This window comes from Haliotis asinina, chromosome 3, assembly GCF_037392515.1.
Source record: "Haliotis asinina isolate JCU_RB_2024 chromosome 3, JCU_Hal_asi_v2, whole genome shotgun sequence".
NCBI lineage: Eukaryota > Metazoa > Mollusca > Gastropoda > Lepetellida > Haliotidae > Haliotis > Haliotis asinina.
This window is the reverse complement of record NC_090282.1, coordinates 12,297,453-12,308,183: the sequence shown is the minus strand read 5'-3', so window position 1 is coordinate 12,308,183 and position 10,731 is coordinate 12,297,453.

Sequence of the window (10,731 nt, the reverse complement as noted above, 5' to 3'; positions counted from 1 at the left end):
GGAAGGGGCACCTGTCTCGGTGAGTTTTGTTTTTAGTTTCTACTGTTTTCATTTTTATAATTGTCCATCTTTGACCACCCGTGTTGAATGTGTTTAGGTATGAGGTGTTGTCAGACATATAGATTATTTTTATAGGAAAAGATCGTCACTGCAAAAGAGCGTCATAAGTCATGACCCCGGAGGTTTCCGATGTTTATACGTAAACAACCTAAAAGAGTTTTTAATGACAATTCTATCCACTTTAGCTATAAAAACTCTTTATAGCTAAAATGGATAGAATTATCATTACAACGCCCGCACGTTATCAGAAATGAGCGGGCCACTGTAACTTGATAATGCACGCAAAATGCTTGACGACGGGCCATTATCACGCCCGTTGTTAGGTGACGTCACAAGTTGCTCGTCCGTTGAAGTTCAATCACCCACAGCTCGTTTGAACTTGAGCTCGTTATTGACAATATATCTGGCTCACATTCGTCACATGCACCTGTGCCATTATGCACTTTCTTGCCTATGCTAGCCATAACAATTGTACCTGATAAATTGTATAACGTGTATATTTGTAAAATGTGTGCCATTGACCTCCGTCGTTTGTTGTTAGCAGTAACTGCCTCTAAACCGTTTTTTTTATTCTGTTTTTATTAAAATTTGCATTTGTTTTAGCTATAATAACGGTAACGCTATCTTTTTTAGGGTTACTATAACTTGTAGGAGCCCTCGGTCCTTTCAACAACGCTCCTTCGTCGGGCAGTTAACCTCTGGATGCCGAGTATTTTTTCAGGCGCACATGGCTACGTGTGATCTTCTAATACTTCTGTAGATGCTAAAATGTGGTATAGTACACTTACTGAGTCAATTTCCCATGTAAATATTATTCAAACAATCAAAAACTTTCAAAGAATAAAAACGCATACCTTATATCTACATATGATATGATGTTGAACATGGATATATGTAGATACTGAAATTAGTTTCATGAAAACATATCTACGCAAAATATACATGGCAATAGTTAAAGTGCAATCGATGGCCATTGTGTTTACTCTTGTTCAACCGACCTTCGCCTCAAAGAAATTGCTAATATGTGCAACAATGTTGACGTGTGACATCACTACCCATGACCGATTTCTTTCAAATGGCGGCTTCGCTGACAAGGGTACACAGGATTTTGCGAGGACTCTTTCCTTGATTCAGGGATCATTCGTACATCAATGTGAGATGTAAGTAATCAGAATTATTCTGACTATCTGTCAAATATCGACGGAAACAAATACCACCGCCTTGAACAAGCAATACGCGCAAGGATATGTGCGCTATATAAATATCCAATAATAATAATAAAGTCCAAATCTAATACAGCTAAAGGGCATTCGAAACCGGTATTGGAAACTGTTCCCTTGTGTCCAAACACCATTACTCCTTCGTTTCAATTCTCTTGTGGACACAGGTGATGTTCCTCCATGGTTCTGCAAACGTCGCACAATACTCCTTCCCAAAAAGGAGACTTGACTGATCCCCAAAACTTCCGCCCTATTACAGGTCTAAATACTCAATACAAATTATTCACAGTGTTTGACAAACCTCGTGTCATCTTACTGCTCGTCCAATGAGATAATTTACAGAGAGCAGAAGGGGGCGAGAAAGGGATGTTGGGGGTGCAAGGATCAACTTCTTGTACAGAAAATGATTTTGGAAGAGGCTAAAACGTACCACCGCAACCTCTGTATGTGCTGGATAGACTACAAAAAGGCATATCGCTCTGTCCCTCACGAATCGATTCTGAAGTCTCTTCAGTGTATTGACCTCCCTGAGCGACTGCTTGATTTACTCAAGTCTTTAATGAGTGGCTGGTCGACTCAACTTGAGATGTACTCGCAAGGGCAGGTGCAGATTTCGGAATCTATTCCAATCAGAAGAGGAATATTTCAGGGGGACTCCTTCAGTCCTAACCTTTTTTGTCTGTCTTTAAATCCTTTGAGTTCTCTGCTCAATAAGGAGGAGTGATACCATCCTGGACCTCCTCAGCACAGATCCCCAACACCTTTTACCCATCTCCTCTACATGGATGACATCGAGCTCCTTGCCAAAGGAGATACCAATTTGAAACAACAGGTTCTCCTTGTCGAGTCCTTTTCTAATGATATTGGCATGACATTTGGACTCGACAAATGTAATACTCTTCATTTGAAACTTGGCGAGGTAACCAATGATGGATCGGTGAGGTTACAAGGGGGAGGAGTTATTGAGCATCTTGTGCAAGATCAGGCCTGCATCTATCTTGGAATGCAAGTTCGAGACAAGCTCCAGAATGCCCAGATTCAAGATAAACTTCGGACCGAGTATAATTCTCATTTGAAGAAAATCTGGAGCTCAGAGCTAAATGCTCGAAACAAGGTCAAAGTCACCAATACTTTTGCTGTGTCAGTCCTCTCCTATTCCTTTGGAGTAGTTGATTGGACAAAACAAGACATCCAGAGTCTTGACCGCCTGATCAGAAGGATCATGTCCTCTCTTAATCGTTTGTATATGCCAATCAATTCTGGAGGTCGGGCTTTGATTAATGTGGAGGCTCTTCATGATAGAATTTTATTGTGTACTTTTGCACATATTTATTTATCGGATGATCCTCTGGTAATGCATGTGAAGACTCACGATGAAAGCAAGGAATTCCACAGCTAATTTAAGCGTGCCAAGGTTGTTGGACACAATCTGAAATTTGAAGTTATAAAATTAATTTGGTTGATGGCGATGTAGTGCTGGACGGTACAGCGATGGGATTAAACCAGGTGAAGTCCTTTACCAAGTCTACCCAGAGTCGGTCCTTTGTGGAAAAGCTGTCTGAGAAGCCACTGTATCGTGTGTACATGCAGTGTGTGGAACAGAACAGCAATCCAACCGACTCCTTCGCCTGGATGAAGTCGGCTGGTCTCAAATGTGAAACTGAGGGCTTCCTTTTTGCTGCTCAGGACCAGTCACTTCCCACTGGCAATTTTCTTAAAGAAAATATCAATATAAAATGTCGTCTTTGCAGTGAATGTACTGCTTCCGATGTTCAGACAAAAACAACTTCCGTGGGCATGACTTATGACGCTCTTTTGCAGTGACGATCTTTTCCTAAAAAATAATTCATAGCTCCGACAACACCTCATACCTAAACACATTCAACACGGGTGGTCAAAGATGGATAATTATGAAAATGAAAACAGCAGAAACAAAAACAAAACTCATCAAGACGGGTGCTCCTTCCAGTGATGCCATGTTTGGATGTGTGAGTTTCAGGACGCGACCGACAAATCACGGAAGGGACCCGAGAAATCTCCGAAGATGGCCGATCTTGTTTCAAGTATAAACGACAATGTTTCCGATAGGGACGTTGTGTTTATGTTTTTACCTTAAACTACCGATATCGCTGCAATTGTTTCGCGAGTTGGCTGCGTTTGTTTACATTTGAAATGCAATTCCTTCAAATTTGCAGTAATTCCTTCAGTTACTTAGGGGGCCTGTTTGTCAAGTGTCGCATTCTCGTGTTATCGTGTTTTTGAAAATTGTTAAATAGAACTGTATAGGCAATTGGCACAAAAGCACGAGAACGTGAGATCGCGACATTTGACAAATTTCGCTATCTCGCTGTCTCGCCTTCTCGTGTTTTTGTCCCGACTGCCCATGCGGTTCTATGCAACCATTTACATTTCACGATCTCGCGTTCTCCTACTTTTGTGCCCATATGACCCATACAGTTCCAGGTAACGATTTCCATAAACGCGAGGACGCAAGATAGCGACATGTGACAAATCTCGTAATTCAGGGACTGTGAGACAGACTAATGCTAGCCGTATTTGTTATAATACATTATGGAGAAACTCACTGGTCTGTGATTATTTCTGTAACTGGCGGTGTTGCTGCAAATAGCTGCGAATTTATGCGGCTTTAAACATTATTTTATCACTCATTGACGTAAATATATTCCTCAGCTTCCAGACACTTTCAAGTTTTCACAGTGACTTATATTTGACATTCACAATTTGACATTCACCATTTGACGTTCACTATTTCGTTTGTTAACATATATTGAACATGTTGAGGATTCTTAAGTACATAGGAAATTCTAACAACGGGAGCGGGCTTATATACACCACCATACACTTCGTTATGTAAAAGATGTGTCATAAATACTGGATATGTCATAAATTCACAATGAATTTTGTCTGGCAGCGTGACACAATTCATAAGAAAGCAGGCCAAACGCAGAAGAATGTGTCGCAACACATGGGAGCGTAAGTGACCGTGATAGGACGTGGACATTATTCGTTTTTAAGCGTGCACCAATGCTCCAGTGCAGACACGGCGAGAGACGCACGTTTAATGCAAAAAGAGGGAATGACCCGTACAAAAGTAGGAACAGCATAGGAAACGAAACGAAACGTAGTACCGGTGACAAAACGTTCATAGAAATGCAATGAATATTGAAAACGATCTCTTTTTAACCTATCTTCGATTTTGTCTGTAGTAAAGTAGGTTTCTTCCAGAATCAGGTAGACCCGACTTTGCACTGATCGTTTCTAAACCTAGGTTTTGAAGAACACGTTTTGAAACCTCATATCAGGTTAAATTTCGACCATGTCATAACCTAGGTTTTGAACTTTTCGTTATTTATCCAAATGAAAGGTGGAATGACCATGATTTTTATGACTGATACAACTTTGTTTTGCTATCACTCATCGCGAACTATTACATGACTGAAAACTTCCAAAATACAGGGGATCAGGGGGGTCAGGCTCGTTGACGTAGTTGACACATGTCATCGGTTCCCAATTGGACAGATCTATGCTTATGCTGTTGGTTATTGGATTGTCTGGTCCAGACTCGATTATTTACAGACAGCTGCCAAATAGCTGGAATATTGATGAGTGCGGCGTAAAACTAAACTCACTCACTCACTCCAATATACAGCTGCTACTGGTTTGGAACCTGCAACCGTTCGCTCTCTTGCGTGACAGTTTTATCCACTAGACTACGAAGGATCCCAGTGAAGAATGAACAAGCGTAAGTGCAGGACACGGGTAGCGCGTGTTATGAACGTGCAAGGCAAGGTGTTGACTGCCAGTCGCACCGGCTGTTCCATCATTTGAGGGCTGTTCCATCAATATATTGTTCTGTTCAGTACGTGTTCACAAAACTTGCACAAATTTAAATTAATACATACTATTATTTGTGCTTTACATTTATGACCGTTCATAGTTTGGATAAAATACTCCTCCTCGGTTTTGGTAGCAAATGTAACCCCTTTGAGTCGTTAAACTCCCTCCGGACCCCGGATACGACTTCTTGAAACTTTAAAATTGAAATTAATTTGTAAATACCATTTTCTTATGAAACAAGGAATTGGGATTTCGTGTAACAATAGATGTTTGACGTATTGTCTGTTTTCAATTTCCCACGAGAAAACATCGGACCGGTTGAAATGTAGGTCATTTTCTAAACTGATTGATGAGACTAATTCTTCGGTTTGATAATGATTCAACATACACTAGGTCGCACTTGGGGCTTGTGTGTGTGTGTGTGTGTGTGTGTGTGTGTGTGTGTGTGTGTGTGTGTGTGTGTGTGTGTGTGTGTGTGTGTGTGTGTGTGTGTGTGTGTGTGTTATGTGCAGTAATGTTCAGAATGTTAAACCAGGCATGTATATACGTATTGAGTGGTGGCCTAGTGGTGAGCGTACTTGCCTTGTGATCCAAGGTGCAGTGTTCTAATCCAGCGTAATGCCAAAAAACTTTGCAAGTTTAATCAATAAATACATAGGCTCGCTTTCAATATTTATGATCACATGACCTAGCCCTTGCATAAAAACTTCATGCAAAGGCTGATTCCCGGTGCTACTTGGCTGTCTGCAAACCTCTCTGTATGGCAACACAAATGTGAGTACGTTTCATTAGATATTGTATACATTGTATGACATTTGAATAGCATACATTGTAGGAATTGTCATAGGGAATAGTTTGACCATTATTAACTGTAATTTGATAGAAAACTGTTATTGAAGCATGTAACTGAAATGCATTGTCTGTCAATATTCAAGCGCTGTATGTAACAATTTTGAAGTATTTTATTTCATAGTCTTGAAATCCTATGTTTGAACATTCAGAAACGTTAGATTTAAATGCTTTAAGTAATGTATTAGCTGTTTCTTTTAGTTTCTTAAACCTCATCGATGGATTGGTCGACGATAATTGTCAACGACTACCGAAAACTGTTTCAATAAATCCCCGTCGATGCGAGTTTTTAGACTTGTGTTGTGGATGAATGTGTTGTTGTGGATTATACATACATACATAAATGTTTTCATTTCTTACCATCACAATGAAGATGGAAATATTATCAGTTTAAATAGATCTCATCTTTGTTTATCAATCCAACTGTAACCATCAACTGGGCATGCTGGTAGACATGTAGACATTTCCATGTAGCGATTTTCAAAACACATGAGAACGTGAGATTGCGACACTTGACAAATCTTGCGATCTCGCTATCTAGCGTTCTCATGTTTTTGTTCCAACTGCCTTATACAGTACTAGACAGCGATTTCCAAAAACACGAGAACGCGAGATTACGACACTTGACAAATCTCGCTATCTCGCAATCTCGCGTTCTCGTGCTTTTTGTACCAATTGCCTGACCAGTTCTATATAACAATTTTAAAAACACGAGAATGCGAGATTGCGACACTTGACAAATCTCGCGATCTCGCAGTCTCGCGTTCTCGTGCTTTTGTACCAACTGCCTGTACAGTTCTATGTGACAATTTTCCAAAACATGAGAATGCGAGAATGCGACACTTGACAAATATCGCGACCTCGCGTTTTTTTTTTTCTGCCAATGGACTTGCGGCACATGGGCGTGCCAGAAACCTATTTTGGTGGGTTTCAGTCCTATATTGAACTAACAAGCTGTAATATAACTGAAAGATAAGTACTGTTGAAAGTCATGTTCAGATAAACTCACTGACTTACCACGGTCTGTGAACAGGGTGTTTATTTCCAGCATGAACATGCCGAGGCTGTGAAGGTGAGACCGCAGTAAATTAACAGAGAGAGGTTGACTAATTTCTGGGAAAAAAACATTGAAGACGGGAAGAATATAAATTTACGTTTAATTTTTTTAAAACTTTTTAAGGTACCTCTGTAAAATACTGTCAAAGGATTCGATTCACATACATCGTGCATGTTCAGCATTGCTACGTTTGTGGAGAGTATTTCTTGAAGTAAAGAAAGTATGAGGTAATAGGGATGAATTAAGTGGTTGTATATTGTGTACACAAATATATAACTAATAGTCATGTATTATCTTACATAAGAATATAGTGGTCTCGTAGACCACGAATCCTTTATGTATTTAAGCTGCAAATAGTTGTAAGCTGCCTCTTGTCTTTTTGTTTCATGTACAGTTCCGTGTCACAGTTAGGTCAGAGTCAAAGGTTAGTTATTATATATTTTAATTGTAACACACATAGTGAATTAAACCCTATTATTTATCAATACACAAAATAGGTACAAATATGCTCATGATAAACAAAACAAAAGTCAACATACAGTATACCATTTAACCTCTATGAATCATTTACGGTTTGTTTTCTATGTGTCTAGTCAATATGCTGGCTAGTAGTTTTTCTTTTATATATAGTTTCTGCATCACGAAAGATTGATATATCTCACCTGTCATGTATATTGCATGTACTTGACACAGATTGCCTTTGATCAGTGTGTGGTACCTATATGGGATTAATGCATGTGTTGACTGTGATGTTGCTGGATATGCAGACCCACTCCCGTGTCACTCACAGGGTTTCTCTGTACAATCTTTCGTGTTACACCCAGAATAGGGTTCTTTATAATGTACAGTATCTATAGGGACTGTCCATTATTATACTCTGTGTGATTATAAGTCTTTATACCGACACTCATTTTGTACATCACTGTAAACATGTGATCACGAGGGCACCTGTGTTATATTGCATCATACAGTGCCTGTGTATGATTGTTGATAGGCACATTCATGCTCTATATTTGTTATGATGACATGTCCATCAGATACGGTTTTGTGTTATGTAGATCGTGAATGTTATTGTTATTACAGCGTAAACAACAAAAATTTAGCACATTTTTGGAAATTATAACTATTGTATTGTCTACAAGTCACACTTGACGCTATAATTCATTGAGCATAGAAACAAATAAATTATTGATCATGTAAGTTCACAGTGGAGGTGTCCAATGACGTTACACATCGTAGGGTAGGAGTAGTGTTGATGGCACCCCTATAACTAGAATAATTGTGCTGGAGAGGCACCTGGAAGTGCCTGGCGACGTCTCTTACTTGCTGACCATAAGATATTGTTGATTTTCAGACGTTGGAGCCCGATGACCCAAGCTTCAAACCGAACAATTCATTGCGGTTTCTGTACACTGTCATGTGTGACGTCAACCGTTTATACAAAACAGTTTGCAGAATGTTTCTGCCAGTGAGCATAAACGTGATATGTACGTGCACCATCCTAGTTTTACAACATTCTAAGAATCGAGTAAAGTTTGATGGCACTCAAGCTAATTTAAGTGTGTTCGTTTACAGTATCTCTAGTCCATTCCGTTGTTTATGTAATATTATTACTAGTCTTCATACTAACACTCGTTTTGTATATCACTGTAAACACACGATCACGTAATGCACCTGTGTTACATTGGATCGCTTAATACCTGTACGTGTACTTTCATGCATTATATTTCATTATGATGACACGCTGTTGTTATAACAGGGTGTCTTCTTCCACCCCGTTGTGAAATAAACGGTTTTGTCACACATAACCCGCAATCTGTGTTTAATAAAACAATGGAACTCCCTGTGTCATGGCTGCTACAGGAACACAGATATTCTCCTGCCTTGAGGGAAAGGGAGACCACTGAGTGCTGCTTCGCGTGTTTCATAGAATCTCAGCGACTAAAACACTTTACACAAGGCCTTATGTGAAGAGGGATGATATATATCTTGTCCTTTATCGTAACCAATATTTCAGCAGTTCTAGCCTTTGGTTACCACGCTTCACAACTTTTGGGGTGATAAACATGTCGATCTTCTTTCTTCGAGGGTTGTTAATGGCTTCAAACGGTTCTTTTGCATGAAAGTTACAATATTCAAGGCCTCACTAACACTTTTGACAGGCTTTGCATAGACAGGTGATAGACGAATATAATATCAGGTGCACATTTGACAAAAATAACCTCAGATGTAATTTTCCATCTGTACTTATTGAAAATGTTCCCTTGTAGTTTGAGATGACGAATTGACTTGCCTTTAAGTGTGTTTGTGATAGGGGCACTTATGAGGCTAGATATGTTCAATTTTCCTTAGGAACACCGTTTAAAATTCCCATTGGTTGTATTACTACTTGAAGCTGTTTGTTTACATAATTGTGCCATTAGTTCGTTACTAGTTCTGTTTAGATTCTCAACAAACATTTGTACGTGTACATGTCACTCACGCTACGTATACATACATTCTGATTGAGGCAGTGGCGAGTATTTAGATTTTATTGAGTGTGGTGTAACCATTCTGTATATGGTACCTACGCATATCGTACAGAAACAGTACTAGTATTTCAAATATGCGTTTAGATTTAGATTTCAAAACATTGACTTGCATCGGCCTAACTGGGCGTTCAGTGGGGTGAGTAATACAATATGCGCAACAGCATGTTTACTCGTAAAATCGGTCAAAACAATAGACTGTATAGATGGCAGTTAGGTCGTTCAGCCAGATATGACGACGGATCGTCGGCTCACCTGGCATCAAATGCATGAGTTGCCCACAGACACAAGGGGTTACCTCAAAGATATTTTATGCTTCTTCATGTGAGTTGAGTATGTATCATTTATTGAATAACAGCTCACGTGTCTTTCCTTCATAAAGAATATGTTGAGATATGTAAACGTATGATACCCGTAGGAAAGATTAAGTCAGCCATCGTTTTAAATTATCTCCTCCTGTCTGTTCCATTTTATAGTGGTAGTGAGACTCCACTGCAGCGGTATTAAAGTTCTCATTTTTGTGTCAGCTATCGTTTCTAGTGAAGCAAATTTCATGTTTAAGTTTAATTTCATAATAGGCACTTAAAACGTTTTCTTTCTAGTACAGTATCATCCCACAGTAATTTGCGTAAAGCCTTGTTCTGTTTAAGTCGCTTTTGATTGGGGGAAGTGATGGATGGTGTGTGTGAGTGGGGAGGTGGGGAGGGAGGGGAGGCCTGTGAGTTAAGCCGAACTTAGTGTAACAGATATTTCACACTTTCATATCTGAAACGTAATTTGTAGCCATGATTGCAAAGAAAAAAACAGGGTTTTCTCTAGTTCCGACAGTACTTTGGTAGACGCGCAACTTTCCTTCTGCATGTCATGTAGTTGGATTGTGAGACGGCATTTAAAGGGACATAACTCTGTCTGCACTGCAACGCGTCCGCATAGTAACATGCCTCTTTCTATTCCACTGCATAAATACAAGGAACATAATATTGTAATAAGACGGAGCAAGACACAAAAATGTCATCATCACTATATTATAACAACCTGTCGCGAAGGAAGGGTTCAGCAACATAACCTCTACAGGAGGGGACGGCTTCACATAACCTCTACAGGAGGGGACGGCTTCACACAACATAACTTCTACAGGAGGGGACGGCTTAACACAACA